Genomic DNA, 19,331 nt, shown 5'->3' with positions numbered 1-19,331 from the left:
GAACTGATTTATGTCTCGTGTTCTCTCTGTCACCAAACCTGTTCACTCCCTGCTCATAATATCCCCGATCTTCATCTCTGTGTCAGTGCTGTTGCTCAACAAACCATTGGCTGCACGTTGGTAAAATTTAGACTTAACGCTTTAACCTCTCTTTTGGCCACTTTGTCAATTACAAACATTTCAATCACAAAATTGTTCTTGTCTCGGACGTTACTTCATGATTAGGACAATGTATGAATGTAGGAATGTCGCAGGAGCAAAGCTTATTAAACTAAAGATATTGTTTCAAGTGATTTGTTTCACGTCCTCCCACAGCTGATGACAGAACTTAAATAAAAATGATAAGAATTGGAATAAAAGTGAATTTCATGAAAAACACCGTAAAAGCAACATTTTGTCTGGAAACCTTCCTGTTTCACTGATCACCTTCAGTAAAGAAGTCTAACGTTATTACCCGGCCTGGGTTAAGTGAGACTTCAGACCAATAACAATGTGCTTAACTTTATATTGCTTGTTGAATGGCCTCAGAGTCAGGGCAATTAGTGATGGGACCAAATGCTGCCCTAAGCAGAGATACCAACATCCCACGAAATAATAACATTGAAGGTGAAATCAAATAAAGGATGATGCTGTAAATCTGAAATTATACAAAGAAATTCAAAGAAACTAACAGAAAGTGCTGGGGAACTTTCCTGAACTGAATGCAGCTGGAAAAGAGTGTGATTAATACCGTTGACTGGGAACTCTGCTTTGAAGGGGAGGACGAAACAATAGAGAAAGTAAGATATAGAAGAAAAAGAGCAAACAAAGAGAATGATGATCAACTGGGGTGGAAATAAAATGTAAGATTCAGTTCATTTACTTTTCACTTAACCCATTATCCTGAATATCATGCTCACGTAGATATAGATATCACCCACTTTTCAAAAGTTGGCTTTTCACCACTTCCCTTTCCGAATGACCTACATGTGGACTTAGTTTCGCTAACCAAAAGAAATCCAAAGAGGATTTTCACTTTTACGAAGAAAGCCGAAAATTTTCCCACACAAATTAGTGCTACTGCACTTTACACCATATCAACTTGCGAACAGTGTCGTAGGAACATTCTACTTCCTGATACCGAGGGATACCTGTATATATCTAAGATCATGCTTAAATCGATTTGACATTTCTGTCTATCTTCCCTGAGTGTGATCATTTTCTTATATTTGTTAATGGGATATGGATATCTCTGACTGGACCACCATTATTCACTTTTCAAGTTACCCTTGAGAAGACATTGAGCCACTGCAGTCCACCTGTTTGATCTGATTTGATTTAATTTATTTTAGACAAATGTACAACGGAAATATTTGTTTTGCATGTAATGCAGGCACATGATAGTAAACAAGAAAACAGAGATCATAGGGTCCTTGGACAGAGTGAGGCATACATGGTTACAGCTACACAGCAGGTGGTCAAAGCAAGATCGACATTAGCAAGATTAATATTATTTGAAAAGTTAGAGATGTCTATTCGTCAGTCTAATAATGTTAGGAAAGGAAGTATTCGTGAGCATGCTGGTCCATGTTTTCAAGCCTCTGTATCTCCTCCCTGTTAGAAGAGGTTGAAGGAGATCATTACCAGTTTGGGAGAGATCTTTGATGTTGTCAGCCTTTCTGTGACAATGACAAGTATAAATGGATGGAAGGTTGTCTTCCGTGATGGTCTGGGCTGCGCACACAACCGTTTGTAGTACCTTATGGTCCTGGGGAGAGCCGTTACCATGTCAGGCCATTATACACGCCAATAGAATGCGTTGAGTAGCCAGTATACAGAGCATTGGGAGATTGGCAGTTCCAAAATAGTTCGATGTTAACAATTGGCTGTTAAATGGATACCCACATTCTGGTCGCTGTTTTGACAACAAATTTAAATTATGTTCATGATACCAAAACCCAGTTGAGTTAATTGCATTGCCAACATCGAACCAATGAGCCATCAACTTCTTCAAACGAGTAGATTAGTCATCACCATCACAACGAGGGAGAAAGAGACAGACACGTAAGGAAGGAGAGAGAGAACACAGTGAGGCAAAAAGATTGGCAATAAGTCTAAGAGAGAAAGGAAGCAAAACAAGGAAAAAGACAGTCACATGGTCAGGGAGAAGGGAAGATAATAGATTCAGGGAAAGAAGCAGAAGACAGGGAGAAGGAAAACAGAGGGAATCAGACAGTGTGAGAGAAACAGTTAGAGACAAAGGCCATGGTGAGCTGGGGATGGGGTCAGGGGGAGCTGGGGGTGGGAAATTGGAGGAGTGGGGGTCAGGACCAGAGAAAGCTGGGCGTGAGTACTGGAGGGAACTGGAAGGAGGGGGGTGAGGATTTATGTTGACTTGTAGCAAGAAATCCAGGTAGATCATAGTAAGCAAGGATGTACAGAACGACGGTTGTAAAACATGACTGAAAGGCATATAGGTTACGCTGCGCAGGGCGTGCACTAACCGAGATCAACATGAACAAGATCAGCATTATCTGAGATTAGAGAGTCCATTCATCAGTCTAATAACAGGCATGAAGAAGCTGTTCCTGAACTTGTTGCTGTGTGTTCAAGCTTCTGTATCTTTTAGCCTGATGGAAGAGGTTGTGGGAGGTCTTTACAGACATGTGATGGGTCTTTGGTAATGTTAGAACAAAAAACATTCCAGTACAGGAACAGGCCAAGCCTGCACCGTGGATCTGTGGTCCAAGCCTGCGCCGATCCAAATCCTCTATCTAAACCTGTCGCCTATTTTCTAAGGGTCTGTATCCTTTTGTTCCCTGCCCATCCATGTATCTTTCCAGAAACATCTTAAATAGAACACCACTGGTCACAGTTCTCCATTTCGAGAAACTCCCTTCCCCTACTACTCTCTGTCTCTTGTTGCCCAGCCAGTTTTTTATCCACATAGCGAGCACACCCTGGACCCCATGTGACTTCACTTTCCCCATAAGCCGATCATGGAAAAACTTATCAAATGCCTTCCTGAACTCCATGTACATGACATCTACATCCCCTCCCTCATCAATTAACTTTGTCGCTTCCTCAAAGAATTCTATTAAGTTGGTAAGACATGACCTTGCCTGCACAAAACATGTTGACTGCCACTGACAAGATTTTATTCATCCAAATGAGAATAGATCCTATCCCTCAGTATCTTCTCTAGCAGCTTCAGTACCCCTGATAACAAGCTCACTGGTCTATAATTAACTGGATTATTCATGCTACTCTTCTTAAGCAAGGGGATTAGCAATTTTCCGGTCCTTCGGGACCTCAGTTCTGTTCAAGGATGCTACTAACATATCTGTTAAGGCAGCAGCTATTTCCTGTCTCCCTTCACTCAGTAAGCTGGGATAGAATTTGGCAGTCTTCCTGCGGCAACGAGCCGTGTAAATGGAGTCAATGGTTGGGAGATTGGAGTCCATCATAGTCTGGGCTGTGAACACACTCTTCTGTAGTTTCTGATGGCCCTGGGCAGAGCGTTGTTGTACCAGGCTGTTACGCACCTGGACAGTCCGCTGACAATAGTGCATCTGTAGAAGTAGTGCATGCTGAATTTCCTGAGTCACGTGAGAAAGCAGAGGCGTTGTTGAACATTCCATACCTTCATACCTATGTGAGAAGTCCAGGGTAAGTTGTCAGTTATCGTCACTCCGAAGGAGTTGATGCCCTGCAGCTCCCTCATCCGTTAGTGTAGTTGAGTGCGTGATCCCCTCTTTTTTTTTACTGAAGTCAATGATCAGTTCCTTACTATTGTCGAATTTGAGAGAGAGGGTTATCATTACACCATGCCACCAAGCCCTAGATCTGCTTTTTGTATTCTGACCCATCGTTGTTTGATATCCCTCCAGATTTGATGATGCCATCAGTGAATTTGCAGCTGGGGTTGTTTGGTATTTAACAACACAGCCGTGGGTGAACAGGGAGTACAGTACGGGGCTGAAGACAGGCGTGGGTGTACAGGGAGCACAGTAGGGGGCTGAGGACACAGCCGTGGGTGTACAGGGAATACAGTACGGGGCTGAAGACAGGCGTGGGTGTACAGGGAGCACAGGGGGCTGAGGACACAGCCGTGGGTGTACAGGGAATACAGTACGGGGCTGAGGGACACAGCGGTGGGTGTACAGGGAGTACAGTAGGGGCTGAGGACACAACCATGGGAGTACATGGAGTACTGTAGGGAGCTGAGGGCACAGACGTGTGTGTACAGGGAGTACAGTAGGGAGCTGAGGGCACTGACGTGTGTGTACAGGGAGTACAGTAGGGGGCTGAGGGCACAGTTGTGGGTGTACAGGGAGTAGAGTAGGCGGCTGAGGACACAGCCGTGGGTGTACAGGGAGGCCAGTACGGGTTAAGGGCGCAGCCGTGGGTGTACAGGGAGTATTGTCGGGTGTTGAGGACACATCCTTCAGGAGCTCCAGTGTTGAGTGTTATTGTGGAGGAGGTACTTTTACTTATCTTCACTGATTGTGGCCTGTCAGTTGGAAACCTGAGGATCCAGTAGCAGAGGGTTGAACGAGACCAAGGTAGTGGAGTTTTGTGATTGGTCTGTAAGTGATAATGATTTTGAAAGTGGAGGTTTAGTCAATGAGCAGGAGTCTGGTGTCGGTGTCCTTGTTGTCCAAATGTTCCAGAGATAGGTGCAGGGCTCGGATATGGCATCTGTTCTGAACCCGGTATATCAGTAGGCAAATTATAGGGCAGCAGGGCAGGCTGGGAGACTGGAGATGATAACCAGCCTTTCAAATGACTTCATGATTATTGACGTCAGAACCAATATGCGATAGTCTTTCAGGGCACGGTCCATGGGCTTTCTCACTTACGAGGATGCTGATGGCCTTCTTGAATCAGGTTGGGACCTCAGTTTCAGGAGGCAGAGACAGAAGTTGTTAGTGAATACCTCTGACAGTTGGTCCACACAGGATGAGAGTGCTCAGCTTGGAACACTGTCCAGGCCCATCAATTTCTTTGGTTTGACTCACTGGAAGACTGACCATGACTGCAGCGGTGATGGCGGCCACAGGTACATTCTGGGCCTTTTGGGGCCGGTGTCAGCTCCCAGTTAGTGACAGTCACACAGTCATTTATTATTGACATCCCCTCCGGCGTCATCAATACACAGTGACATTGGTTGGTGTGAGCAAGTTCTGTGTCACCATAATGGGGTAAATTCATAATAAAATGGTGTGCAGGGTGTCAGTGCCAGTGGTGCAAGGAGTGAAGACTTTGCAGATGTAATTCTAGTCAAACCTCTGCTTTAACCTGAATGGAGTCAGGCACCTTGACTGTTGTGCCTTTTCAATGGTGGACCGTCCTTAGGTAGTCAGGAAGTGCCGTTTACACGAACCATCTGACCTGACGAGTTTCACTAAGTTTGCAGATGATACAATGATGATTGGATGGGCAGGTGATATTGAGGAAGTGGGGAGGCTGCAGAAAGAATAGGACAGTTTAGGACACTAGGAAAACATATAGCAGATGGAACACAATATGGGAACGTCTGAGATTATGCACTTCAGTAGGCGGAATGCAGGCAGACACTATGTTCTAAAAGGCTTCATGCAATCTGAAACACACAAGGACTTTGGAATACTCGTCCTCTTCTTGTGGTTAATGTGCAGGTTCATTTGGCAGTTAGAAAAGCAAATACAATGTTCACATTCATTTCAGGAGAGCTAGAATACAAGATCAGAGACATACTGCTGAGAATGTAATGGGCTATGGTCAGACGAAATTTGGATGATTGTGAGCGGTTCTGGGGAAAGGTCTACGGGTGTTGGACGTGATCTATCCTGGGAATGATGGCTTGTCATATGAGCGGCAGTTGAGGGCTCTATGTCGGTACTCAATGGAATTTAGAAGAATGGTGTGGGGGAACACATCTGTTTGAAACTGATCGATTACTGCAACGATTGATACAGTTAGAGTATAGAAGATATTTCCACGAGTCATGGAGACGATGACAAAATGGCACAGTTTCTTCGTGAAGAGACAGCCTGAATAGCCTTAGTCTATTGCTACATCGCATGCCCTTGTGGTCATATAGTCTATTATACAGTGCAGAATTGAAAGTCCCTGACCTGCACTCGCAATTCTTGTATTTGTGTGTCGATTTGACTTCACCCTCTGGTCAATGGTGACCCCTGTAGTATGGACGGTGGGAGGATTCAGTGTCAGCCAGTAGCGCAGTAATGTGTTGAATATAAACAGCTATCTGTGGATCTCACCTGCCAGGAGTACATTGTCTCTACCATGATTCTCATTTTCAGTTGGGTATTTTCGTAGGATCAATCCTGTTATGCTAATATTGTTGAGTTTAACAAACAGGTGCAATTTATCACAGCACTCAGCAACAAGGAGTCATCGAATACTGAACACCCTTCTAATAACAGAAAGGTCTAAAATGTTCAGTATCAGAAACACTGCTTTCCTGTTCATGTTCAAATCAGACAACCTGTGCCATCAAGGTGCTCAACTTAGAACTTTTTAACCTTATTTTTTGGTTATGTGAATCGCTGGATGGGCCCACCATTTCTTATCCGTCCCTAGTTACCCTCTTGAGAAAGTGGTGCTGAGCTGCCTTCTTGTACCGTTGCAGTCCACCTGCTGTGCGTTGACATACAATGCTACGAGGGAGGGAATTCCAAGGTTTTGACCCAGCAACAGTGAAAGAAAGGTGATATATTTCCAAATCAGGATATTGACTGGATTGGAGGGGAGCTTGTAGGTGGTGTTTGCAAAAGTCTGCTGCCCTTGTCATTCTAGATGGAAGTGCTTGTAGGATTGGAAGCTGCTGTCTGAAGATCTTTGGAGAATTTCTGCAGTGCATCTTGTAGAGAGTACACACTGCTGCTCCTGAACGTTGGTGGTGAAGGGAATGAATGCTTCTGGAAGTGGTGCCAATCAATTGGGCTGTTTTGTCCTGGATGGTGTCAAGATTCTTCAGTGTCGTTGTGGCTGCGCTCATTCAGGCAATTGGGGAGCATTCCATCTCACTCCTGACTTGTGCCTTGTAGATGGTTAACATGTTTTGGGAAGACAGGAGATGAGTTACTCGCGCAGTAATCCTAGCCTCTGATCTGTTCTTATATTAATGTGGCGACTCCAGTTGAGTTTCTGGTCAATGGTAACTCCAAGTTTATTGATAAGGGGGGGGGGGGAATTTAGTGACAAACATGCTGCTGAATACCAAGTGGTTATATTGTTTCTTACTGGTGACAGCCATTGTCTGGCATTTGTGTGGTGCGAGTGTTACTTGTCACTTGTCAGCCCAAGTCTGGGTATTGTCCAGACCTTGTTGCATTTTTGCATGGACTGCCTTCCATACCTGAGCATTTGCGAATGGTACTGAACATTGTGCAGTCATCGTCGAACATCCCCACTTCTGACCTTATGATGGAGAGAAGGCCATTGATGAAGCAGCAGAAGAAGTTTGGACCTAGGTTTCATCTGGAGGGCCACTGAAGATGTTACCTAATATGGTGATGAAACGTCTGAAAATGAACATTCCAGGTTATGGAGCAAACCTACATCCACACTATCCTGAGGGACTACTGCAGAGATATTCTGGAACTGAATATCTCCAACAACAATGACCATTTTCCTATCTGTCAGGTATGACTCCAATAATGAAGTACTTGCTCGCAATATCCTTTTTGCGTGGATTCCTTGATGCCACATTTGAAAGAAAGCCTTGCTTTCAAGGGCTGGAATTCAGTTCCATTTTCTATGCTTGAACAAAGGCTGTGATGATGTCAGGAGTTGAGTGGTCCTGGTGGAACCCAAACTGGGGGCCCATGAGCAGGGAATTGCTGAGCAGGTGCTGCTTGATAGCACTGTTGATGAGCCCTTCCATCACGTATTTGATGATAGGGAGTAAAGTGATGAGGCGGTATTTGGCTGGATTGAATTTGTCCTGCGTTTTATGGACAGAACATACTTGAGCAGGTTTTTTCCCCCATTGCTGTACTCTCTATTGCACTAGGGTTAATCCTCTGGCTTGATGATAATTGTTGAGTGGGTTATATGCTGGGCCATGACATTATAGTATGGAGTGTAGTTCTTCTGCTATTGATGGACTACAGCGTCTTATGGATGCTCAGTCTTGAGTCGCTAGATCTGTTGGATATCTGTTCCATTTAGCATTTTGATAGTGCCACACAACACAATAGAGTTTATTCTCAGTGTGACCGTGAGACTTTGTCTACTCAACAACAGTGCAGTGGTCAGTTTTACTGATGCTGTCATGGACAGATGCATCTGCTGTTGGTAGTTTGGTAAGGATGACATCAGGTATGATTTTGTTTCCCTCTCGTTCATTCCCTCACTACCTTCCACAGACCCAATCAAGTAGATATGTCCTGTAGGACCCGACAAGCGTGATCAGTAGTACTGCTGCCAAACCACTCTTTATGGCTGACTTTGAAATTCTTCAGCCAGAATACACTTTGTGTCCTTTTCACAGTCAGTCCTTTCTCCAAGTCTTGTTCAATATGGAGGAGTACTGATTCAGCTGAGGAATGAGGTTACATGGTAATCTGTAAGGCTGCTTTGCCCACGTTTAATCTAAAGCCATGGGACTTCATGGAGTTTAGAGTTAATTTTGGGGGCTTGCAGAGCAACTACCTTCAGAATGCATCGCCCCCTCTGCTGAATCGGTCCTGAGCTTAGGTGATGGTGATGGTGGTTTCTGGGATATTTCTGTCAGTTATAATTTCATGAGCATGACTATGTCAGGCTGTTGCTTGACTAGTCTGTAAGGTAGTTGTCCCAATATTGGCACTGGCCTTCAGATGTTAGTAAGGAGGACTTTGCAGGTTCGACAGTGATGTTTCCAACTGACTTTTTCAGTGGTGAGATCAATACCTGTTGGTCCACCTGTTGGTTTCATTTCTTTGAGATTTTGTTGCGATTGAATGACACGCTAGACCATTTCAGAGGGCAATTGAGAGTCATCACATTGCTTTGGGTTTGGAGTGAGGATGAAAGATTACTTCACTGGAGGATATTAATGAACCAATTGGGTTTTCCTTTCTGACAATCGGCAATGATTTCATTCTCCTCAGTAGATTCTTAATTCCAGCTTTTTTAAAAAAAATTATTGAATTGAATTTCCACCATCTGCAGTGGCAGGATTCGAACCTGGGTCCACAGAAGAAGAGGTGATTTTTCTGGATTGATAATCTAGTGATAATACCAGAACACCTACTTGGAAACACATGTTGTACCCAGCTGCCATTTCTTGTGTTGCCCTGTTTTTCATTCATTGCTTATGTTATTCTGGAATCTCATCCTTCATTAAATCCTGATTGAAATACACACTCATGAATGCCTTCTCGACTGCTTGAACTTCATTCAGTCTGTTTTGTTTACACAGACATTTCAAGGCAGCTGTACATCAGAGAAGAACAGGAAGAGATAATGGGTGATTGTGCACTGTACCTGTCACTGGAACAGCTTATCTGTCCAGGCACCTAAAGTATTTATTGAGGGTCAGCGAGCCGCTGAATTATGATAACACTGATGGAGGTCAGTCAACCCATTGTAGGGTCACAAGCTGTTCAACAGCACAATTGGAGCTAGAGTCAGTGTGTGGAGATAGATGGTGTGAGATAGAAATAAACAGAGAAAAACAAAGTGAAGGGAGATAAACTGAGAGAGGATAGAAAGGGGAGCGACTGACAGAGTGGGTGAGGAAGCGATGTCAGATGAGGATGAAGTCAGATAGATCACAAGATAGCATGAGGGTAGATAAATACGGACAGACAAAAGTTGCAAGTTTTATTTAGATATTCCTCTGAACTGCAAGCCTTTTGTCTGGATGTCATACCCTGGGAGCGCTGTGCTGATACTGGCTGTCATCCCAGATCATTTCTTTCCAATAATATCACAGAGCTGGGTTACGGACAGCTGAACAAATCCCAATAGACCAGTAGACTAGTTCCATGGCAAAGGTGGATTTTTAAAATAAACTGTGCCATGAGCAGCAGGAAATGATAACCCCACCCAACACTCCCACTCCACCTCCATATACTGTGTGAAAAACTGGGCCAGAGAATCTCAGTGAGGGGTATCACTCACAGAGGGGAAATCAGCATCTCCGCGGAGGATCAAATAATGATTGATAAAGTTTGCACACCAATTTCCTCGGTTTTTAATCCACCTTTCAATTTGTATAGCTCCATATCAGGAGTGCATTTTAACAATCTTATCTCTTTGTACTTTGCATATTTTGGTCTATATCGAAAATCATTTTGTCTCTGTATTTTGTATTACATAAATGCATTTCATTAATATTGTCCCTGCTAATTTCTCATTTTAGCTGTATCCTTGAATCTGTTCTTCATATGAGTTATAAAGTGTAACGTTCCAATACTAATAACTAGGAAACAGCAATGTACCTCTTCCCAGTATGAACAGCCATGTCCTCCAGTCCTCTCCATCTTCTGTCTTTTCCCCAATGTTATAATCACAATGTAATTGAAGTCAGTAAATGATACTTCCTCACAGTTCCTTAACATTGATAAAGTCAACACTCACACTTGCCCTCTCTGTTTCTGGAAAAACAATCTGAATTGTACTTGCCACGTAGAATTCTCTGTGAACGTATACGTGTCGTTTGATTGCTTTAAACCCACATTGTCTGAGGCACATGGACAGAAGACGTTCTCTCAATGTTTTATTGATTTTGCAAAATGACTGATCAGTAATCACAGGATCGATTTCTCCATTTATGAGCAGAGACACATGTTTATGTTCTGTTAAAACCTCTGGCATTGCCTCTATATTCAAGGCAGACTGCATGATTACACCAATCAACCTGCCATCTCCAACATTCCTTCCTTCAGTCACACTCACATATCACATCCAGAATGCGTAAATGTTCATAGTTATTTTGAAGTTTATTAAAGCAGTATCAAATTGAAAGAGGTTAGCTGGAGCTATTTGTTCAGCCATTGTGATTATGTGAGTCTCCATAGATCCTATGGATCCCTAAAAAGTTTCCTTCTTCTATCAGTAAGAGAATGGGTTCAATGTGTTATCCCATAGTATGAGCGGGAGCATTACCCACACCAGTAACAGATATCAGTAGCTTCAGACAGAGAGGGAGGAGAGATCAGGATCTGAGAACATTCGACTGGAAATTTTCGGCAATGGACAGGAGTTTATCATCGGGTCTTTTCTAGCTTTCCCAGCCTTGGATATCATTAGCGTGACGGATTGAAGATGTACTGATGGTTATTCAAGCTGGTTACTATCCAATCCTTGCTATAGTTGGTAAACCTGGTAAGTCACTCTATGTGCCTAGTGAATCGGTCTGAACTGAATTGATGATCCTAATACGTAAATTTTGGAAAGGTGCAAGTCAATGATTTTAGTTCTAATCAAAGATTCCATTCCTTACAAATTATAACTAGCAAATGGTCATCAACAAATGACGCACCAATATGCGAGAATGGAACAGACTGTTCTCCTTGATTCATTTTCTCTTGCACAAGTTTACATTTTCATACCCTCCCACTCACCAATCCTTTCCAGTACCATAATCATGACATCCCAGTCTCCTCCTCAGTCTCAGTACAACTCCTGAATAAACCATCGTTTGAGCCTTTGCTAATCTACGCATAAAGTTGTTTCAAGTCCCTTCTTACCACGTGTCCATTGCAAAATAATTGCAATTGTTACGCTGTTCTCGGCACAGAATTAGAAAGATGGGAAGACAGTGTGTGGTGGTTACGTCATTGGATCATAATCTAGAACCATAAAATAATAATCTGTTGATATCAGCTTGCCTCTTGCCCAGTAGAGAAGGCCATTCTTCCCTGGTCAGGTCTCTGTGTGACTGCAAACCCACAGTACTGTGTTTTACTCTTTACTACCCTGTGGAACAGCTGAACCAGCCATTCAGTTCAAGGTCGGCATGACATGCTGACCTGACCAGGGCTGCATACATCCCGTGAGGGAAAAATAAAAGAAAGGATAAACTCCCTTCCTCTGCCTGTATCCCATATTCCTGCAACTGATTTCCATTCAGGTAGGTGGTCATTCACTGTTTTAGACGTATTCTTTGTGATTGAGTCTCTCCCCAAGAGTAATGTCCATCTCGATAGACACTTCTGGTGCTGGCTTTTTTGATGGTAACCTACAGATTTAAGGATGTTTTAAAATCCCCATCAGTGGCAGTGCATTGTAAATGAATGGTTTACTGTGTCACATGAAGGAAATGGCGCCAGCTAAGTGAGGGAAAGGGGTCATTGTGATCAAACCTGAGAGTGTTGTTGAGGCAGTGTTTGGGGTATTGTGGACAAATTTTATCTCCTTTATAAGGAACGATCTCCTCACCACAGAGAGAATGAACAGGAGTTCCACCGGATTAATCCCTGGGATGATGGTACCATGAGGAGTGAGCAAAGGTTGATCTGTAGCGCTGTGAGATAATAAGAGGTGATTGCATTGAACCTTGAGGGGGATGGACAATCACTCCTTATATTCTAAACAGACAATGAGAAGGTGATAAATTCCATGACTGTTGTTTCACTCAGGATGCATGATTCTGGATAGTTTACATGTCTATGAGGATGGTACGCCTACTCACCGCAACCCCCAATCCCCACGGTGATTGAGAGAGATAGAGAGATCCGGGTTTTGAATAAACTCTCCTCACATTAATACAGTGCAGTTGGTGTGTGATCCTGCACTGAATGTCATATTATCCACCACCCTGACAGCAGCCACAATACCTTCATTCTAAAACAGTTAACTATTCCCACCAGCTTCTGACCCTCATGAAGAACATGAATCCATATTCTCAGAGATGCAAGGTGCCTGCATAAGGTTTGGACCATAAGACTATAAGACATAGGAGCAGAAATTAAGCCAGTTTGACCATCGAGTCTACTATGACATTTAATCATCGAATCCATTCTTCGACCTTCTCCCCGTAACCCTTGATCCCTTGGATAATAAAAAAAACTATCTCCATATCAAATATACTCAATGACCTGGCCACACAACCTTCTCCGGAAATAAATTTCAAAGATTCACCATTCCCTGGTTAAAGAAGTTTCTCCTTATCAATGTGCTAAAAGGTTTTCCTTTTAAGCTAAGGCTGTGTCCTTGGGTCCTGGTCCCTGCTACTAATGGAAGCATCTTATGAACATCCACTCTGTTCAGGTCATTCGGTATTCTGTATGTTTCAATTACATTTCCTCTCTTCCTTCTAAACTTTATCAAATATAGACCCAAAGACTCAAATATTCCTCATTCAATAAACTTTTCACTCCTATGACTATTCCTGTGAAAATCATCTGAACACGCTCCAGGGGCAGAGCATCTTTGCTGAGCTATAGGGATTAACTGTGCACGTAATACTCCAAATGTAGTCTGACCAAAGCTGTATATAGCCTTTTCTTGCATTCAATTCCTCTCGTAATAAATACCATCAATAATAAATGCAATTGACCCCCTAACTGTTGCATCAACCTGCAAGCTTACCTTAAGAGAATCCTGCACTAGAACTCCCAAGTCCCCTTGCTCTTCAGATTTCTGAATTTTCTCCCCAGTTAGAAAATAGAACATGCTCTATTCTTCGTGTCAAAGTGCATGACCTCACACTTTCCGACGGTGGAATGCATCTGCCAACCCCTTTATCTGGCCAATTCCTTCTTCAGCCTCTCTGCCCCCTCTACGCGACCAGTCCATCTGCCTATCTTTATATCGTCTGCAAACTTAGCCAGAGTGCCCACAGTTTCATCATTCAGATTATTAACATAACAAGTAAAATGTTACGATTCCAACACTGAGTCTTGTGGAATACCTTTTGTCACCGGCTGCCATTCTGAGAAGGACCATTCTATCGCCACTCTCTGCTTTCTGTCAGACAGACAAGCTTCCATTCATGCCTCTACCTTGCTTCTAACACCATGGACCTTATCATAATAAGTCATCTCCTGTGTGACACCTTGTCAAAGGCTTTCTTGGTGTCCACGTGGATAACATCCATTGGCTGTACTTGATCGAGCCTGCTCATTTCTTCTTCAAAGATTTCTATCTAATTTGTCAGGCATGACCTTCCCTTGATGAACAATACTGACTTTGCCCTATTTTACCAAACACTTCCAAGTATTCAAAAATCTCATCCTTCACAAGGAATTCCAGGATCATATCCACGACCGAGTTTAAGCTATTCATTGTGAATTTCTTTGTCTTTTCTTACATACTCCTTGGGTAAAAACGGATGTCACGTTAATGGGTTTCCAATGCTCTGGGTTCGTTCCTTTCTCCAGCAGTTCCGGAAAAATCAACACCATCACCTCCACTAACTCTTCACTTATCCCCCTTATAACACAGGCATTTAATCCCTCTGGTTCAGGTTATTTAACCAACTTTAGGCCATTCAGCTTTTTCCTAGAATATTCTCCATGGTGCTGGCCACCATACTCAGCTCTAGCCCCTCACTCTCCTGAATGTTGGAGATACTATTTGTGTCTTCCACCATGAAACTGGTGGAAAGTAATTATTCAGTTCCTCAGCCATTTTCTTGTTCCCCTCTACTATCTCTCAGTGTCATTTTCCAGCAATACAATGCCCACTTCTGCCTCTCCTTTGTACTTTATATATCGAAAGAAACTCTTACAGGCTTCCTTTATATTACTGGATAGCTTACCCCCATATGTAATAATCTCCTTCCTTATTTTATGTTTTTGGCCTCTGTTTTGTCTTCGTAAGTTTCCCAAACCTCTGGTTTCCCACTGCACTTTGACACATTATATCCTTTCTCTTTTGCTTTTATGCTATACCTAACTCCCCTTGTCTGTCATGGTCACCTCATTCTCCATGTCCCATTCCTCTTTTTACTCGCGGTAAATCTCTGCTGCAACCTGAATTACTGCAAAAATCTCCTTTCATTGATGCTCCACTGTCTTTCCTGCTGGGCCCTTCTACCAGTCAATTCTATCCAGCTCCTCTCTCATGCCTCTGTAATTGCCTTTATTCAGCTTTAATACCATTACCTCTGATTCTAACTTCTCCATGTGAAATTGTAGAGTAAATTCAATCATATTATGATCACTGCCTTCTATGATTTCCTTCACCTTAAGCTCCCCCACCTAGTCTGCCTGCACAAGCTGCTCCAAAAAGCCATCTCATAGACATTTCAGAAATTCCATTTCTTGCAAACCACATCAAGCTGAATTCCCAACCCACCTCCGTAATTAAATCCCACATGATCACTGTATCTTTGTCTTTCCTACACATCTTTCTAGCTCCTGGTGTATCTTGCACTCCAACTCCTGAGTACTGTTTGGAGGCCTGAATAGAACTCGAACTACTTGCTTTTACCTTTTTGATTCCTCATTTCTACTGACACAGATTCTACACCATTTGACCTTAATTCATTTCTTATTATTGATTTAATTTCATTTCTTACTAATAAGACAACCCCATCCCCTCTGCCCAACTGCCTGTCTTTTTGATGGGATGCATATCCTTGAATATTCAGCTCCCAATCCTGATCCAGCGATGTCTCCGTGATGACGACCTGCCAATTTGTGTATGAGTCACAAGATTATTTATCATATTCCTTATACTGCATGCATTCCGATATCACAGTTCAATCCGGTATTAGCCATCCCTCTTCTCATCGTCATTTGTTTGTACTGAAAGTTTGAAGTTTGATTGTTAACACTTTCCATACTCTCAGCGTCCGTACTGGAGATTTGAATAACTTAGGGTGATGGAGTCATAGAGATGTACAGCATGAAAACAGACCCTTTGATCCAACCTGCCCATGCCGACCAGGTATCCCAACCCTATCTAGTCCCACCTGCCAGCAGGCGGCCCATGTCTCTCCAAACCCTTCCTTTTCATATATCCATCCAACCACCTCCTAAATGTTGCAATTGTCCCAGCGTCCACCACTTCCTCTGGCAGCTCACTCCATACACTCACCACCTTCTGTGTGAAAAAGTTGCCCCTTAGGTCTCTTTCATACTTTTCCCCTCTCAAATTAAACCTATGCCCTCTAGTTCTGGACTCCCTGACCCAAGGGAAAAGAGTTTGTCTTTTTATCCTATCCATGCCCTTCATAATTTTGTAACACTCGATACATCCCTCAGCCTCCGACACTCCAGGGAAAACAGCCCCAGGCTGTTCAGCCTCTCCCTGTAGTTCAAATCCTCCAACTGTGGCAACATCCTTGTAAATCTTTTCTGAACCCGTTCAAGTTTCACAACATCTTTCTGACGCGGAGGAGACCAGAATTGCACTCAATATTCCAACAGTGGCCGAAACAATGTTGTGTACAGCTGCAACAAGACTTCCCAACTCCTGTACTCAATACTCTGAACAATAAAGGAAAGCATACCAAACGCCTTCTTCTTGAGTTCTGCAGTCTTACCCCCACCTTTAATTCGGGTTTTCTAATTTTCCCTTTACCTGACACCACCCCACCCCCATTTAGATTAATGTCCAGTCTACAGCCCATACGTATGCGATTTGCTCGGACTCTGGTCCCAACACGGTTCAGATGAAGACCGTCCAATCGGAACAGTGCCCTCCTTCCCCAGTACTGGTGTCAATGTCCCATGATACAACCCCATTTCTCCCACACCAAACTTTGAGCAACGCATTTTCCTGCTGACTCTATGCTAATTAGCTCATGGCTCAGGCTGTAACCCAGAAATTATTTTCTTTTTCATTCTTTTTAATAATTTAGCTCCAAGCTCTTCGTATCCCTTAGCAGAACCTCTGCCCTAGTTTTATCTCTGTCATTGGTACCTACACAGACCACGACCAATGGATCTTTACTCTCCCACTCCAAGTTACTCTGCAGCCCAGATGAGATATCCCTTACCCAAACACCAGTAGGTATCGCAACTTTCAGGACTCTCAATACCAGTCACAGAGAACAGTGTCAATGCCGCTAAAAATACTATCCCCAATTACAATAATATTTCTCTTCTCTTCCCCCACTTGAAAGCTTCCCTCAACTCGGTACTGAGGCCAATCAACTCATCTTCCCTGTAATCCCCATTCCCATTCACACAGGGAACAAGACTCTTGAATCTGTTAGACACGGACAGGGGCTGAGGCTCCTGCAATTCTAGCTCCTGGATCCCTCTATCTGCCTCACTCATAGCCAAACCCTCCGCTTTCTGACCACTGTCTGAATTTGAGTCAGTTGATCTAAGGAGTGTAACTGTCTCATGAATCACAGCATCCAGGAAATTCTCCCCCTCCTGATGCCTCGCAATGTTTGAAGCTCAAACTCCAGCTCATCGACTCAGAACCAGAGTTCTGCTTGCATGCAACATATACTTCAGACATGGTCACTGGGATCCACAGTGGGCTCTACCACTCCCATATCATGGAGAGACAACACATCACCTGACCCTCCATCCTTACTTTATTTAACTACTATTGAATCGCTCCTTTACAATTTTTAGTTGTTTTTGTACATCTGTTTATGCAAGTTGTAACCAGTAAATTAACATGATTCTATTTAAGACAGATTCAAATTTAACACACTCCCTATTTGCAAATCACATCACATCCTCCCTTTGTCAAACCTGCTCATTATCTTCTGGTAGAATTCTGACAGACTTGTCAGCGGGACCACTCCTTGATGAAGCCATGCTGACTCAGCCCTACTTTACCATGTACCTCCAAGTACTCCGCAATCTCATTGTTAGCAATATACTCTAAATCTCTAATAACGACAGATGCCAGGCTAAACTGCCCTATGATTTCCTGTATTTTGCCTTTCTTCCTTCTGACACAGAGATTTTACATTATCCATTTTCCAGTTCTCTGAGACTCTGTCTGATGATAGTTATTCCTGAACAGTCATAACCAATGGTTTCACAATCTCCTCCTCTAATTACTTCAGAACGTTGGTTGTTGTCCGTCCAGTCTGTGTGATTTATCCATTTTCAAACATTGTAGCTTCCCCATTACCTCCTCCACAGCGATCACTAACCCCATCCCTCACCCTTGACTCGCTTGTAGTTCTGCAATGTTCCTTGTGCCTACTATTGTGAGGATTGATGGAAAGTACCTATTCAGTTCATTCTCCAATTCTTTGTTCTCTACTTCTCTGCAGCCAGCCGCAATTTCTGGTTCTCCAAAGTTCACTCTCCCCATTTATATATCTTAACAAAACTCCTGCAATCTCCTTTTCTAAAGCGAGCTAGCTTACATGTTCACCACTTTATTGCTTCTTAAATTGTCCGCTGCTGCTGTATAAAGGTTTCCCAACTTTAGACAAGCTGAGTGAGAGCATTCCAGTTAACTGACTGTCGAAAATATACTAATGTAACTATACTAATCCTATTCTCCATCATTGGGTAGCATGGTGACGCAACATTGCTGCCTCACAGTGCCAGGGACTCGGGTTCAATTCCAATCTCTGGACCCTGTCTTTGTGCGGTTTCACAATGTCCCCGTGTCTGCTTTGGGAGAATTAACGTTTTACTCTCTCCACAGTATGTTACTGTTTGTTTCAGGTTTCTGTAATCTACAGTATATTTGCTTGTGTTTGATGGAGAATTGCTGCAAATATGAGGGGTTTATTGTAAAAGTGGCTCTGGTGCTCGGGCTCCCCGAATGCTTGGGAAGCTTGCCCAGCTACTTATGTGAGTGCACGTACCTGGTTCTGTTCGCCGAGCTGGAAGTTTTTGTTGCAAACGTTTCGTCCCCTGGCTAGGCGACATCATCAGTGCTTTGGAGCCTCCTGCGAAGCGCTTCTTTGATGTTTCTTCCGGTATTTATAGTGGTCTGTCCTTGCCGTTTCCTGTTGTCAGTTTCAGCTGTCCGCTGTAGTGGTTGGTGTATTGGGTCCAGGTCGATGTGTTTGTTGATGGAGTTTGTGGATGAATGCCATGCTTCTAGGAATTCCCTGGCTGTTCTCTGTCTGGCTTACCCTATGATAGTAATGTTTTCCCAGTCGAATTCATGTTGCTTGTTGTCTGTGTGTGTGGCTACTCGGGATAGCTGGTCGTGTCGTTTCGTGGCTAGTTGATGTTCATGTATGCGGATTGTTAGCTGTCTTCCTGTTTGTCCTATATAGTGTTTTGTGCAGTCCTTGCATGGAATTTTGTAAACTACATTAGTTTTGCTCATGTTGGGTATCGGGTCCTTTGTTCTAGTGAGTTGTTGTCTGAGCGTGGCTGTTGGTTTGTGTGCCGTTATGAGTCCTAAAGGTCGCAGTAGTCTGGCTGTCAGTTCTGAAACGCTCCTGATGTATGGTAGTGTGGCTAGTCCTTTTGGTTGTGGCATGTCCTCGTTCCGTGGTCTGTCTCTTAGGCATCTGTTGA

The sequence above is a fragment of the Hemiscyllium ocellatum genome, chromosome 38 (genome assembly GCF_020745735.1).
Source record: "Hemiscyllium ocellatum isolate sHemOce1 chromosome 38, sHemOce1.pat.X.cur, whole genome shotgun sequence".
Taxonomy (NCBI): domain Eukaryota; kingdom Metazoa; phylum Chordata; class Chondrichthyes; order Orectolobiformes; family Hemiscylliidae; genus Hemiscyllium; species Hemiscyllium ocellatum.
This window is presented reverse-complemented; position numbering follows the sequence as displayed.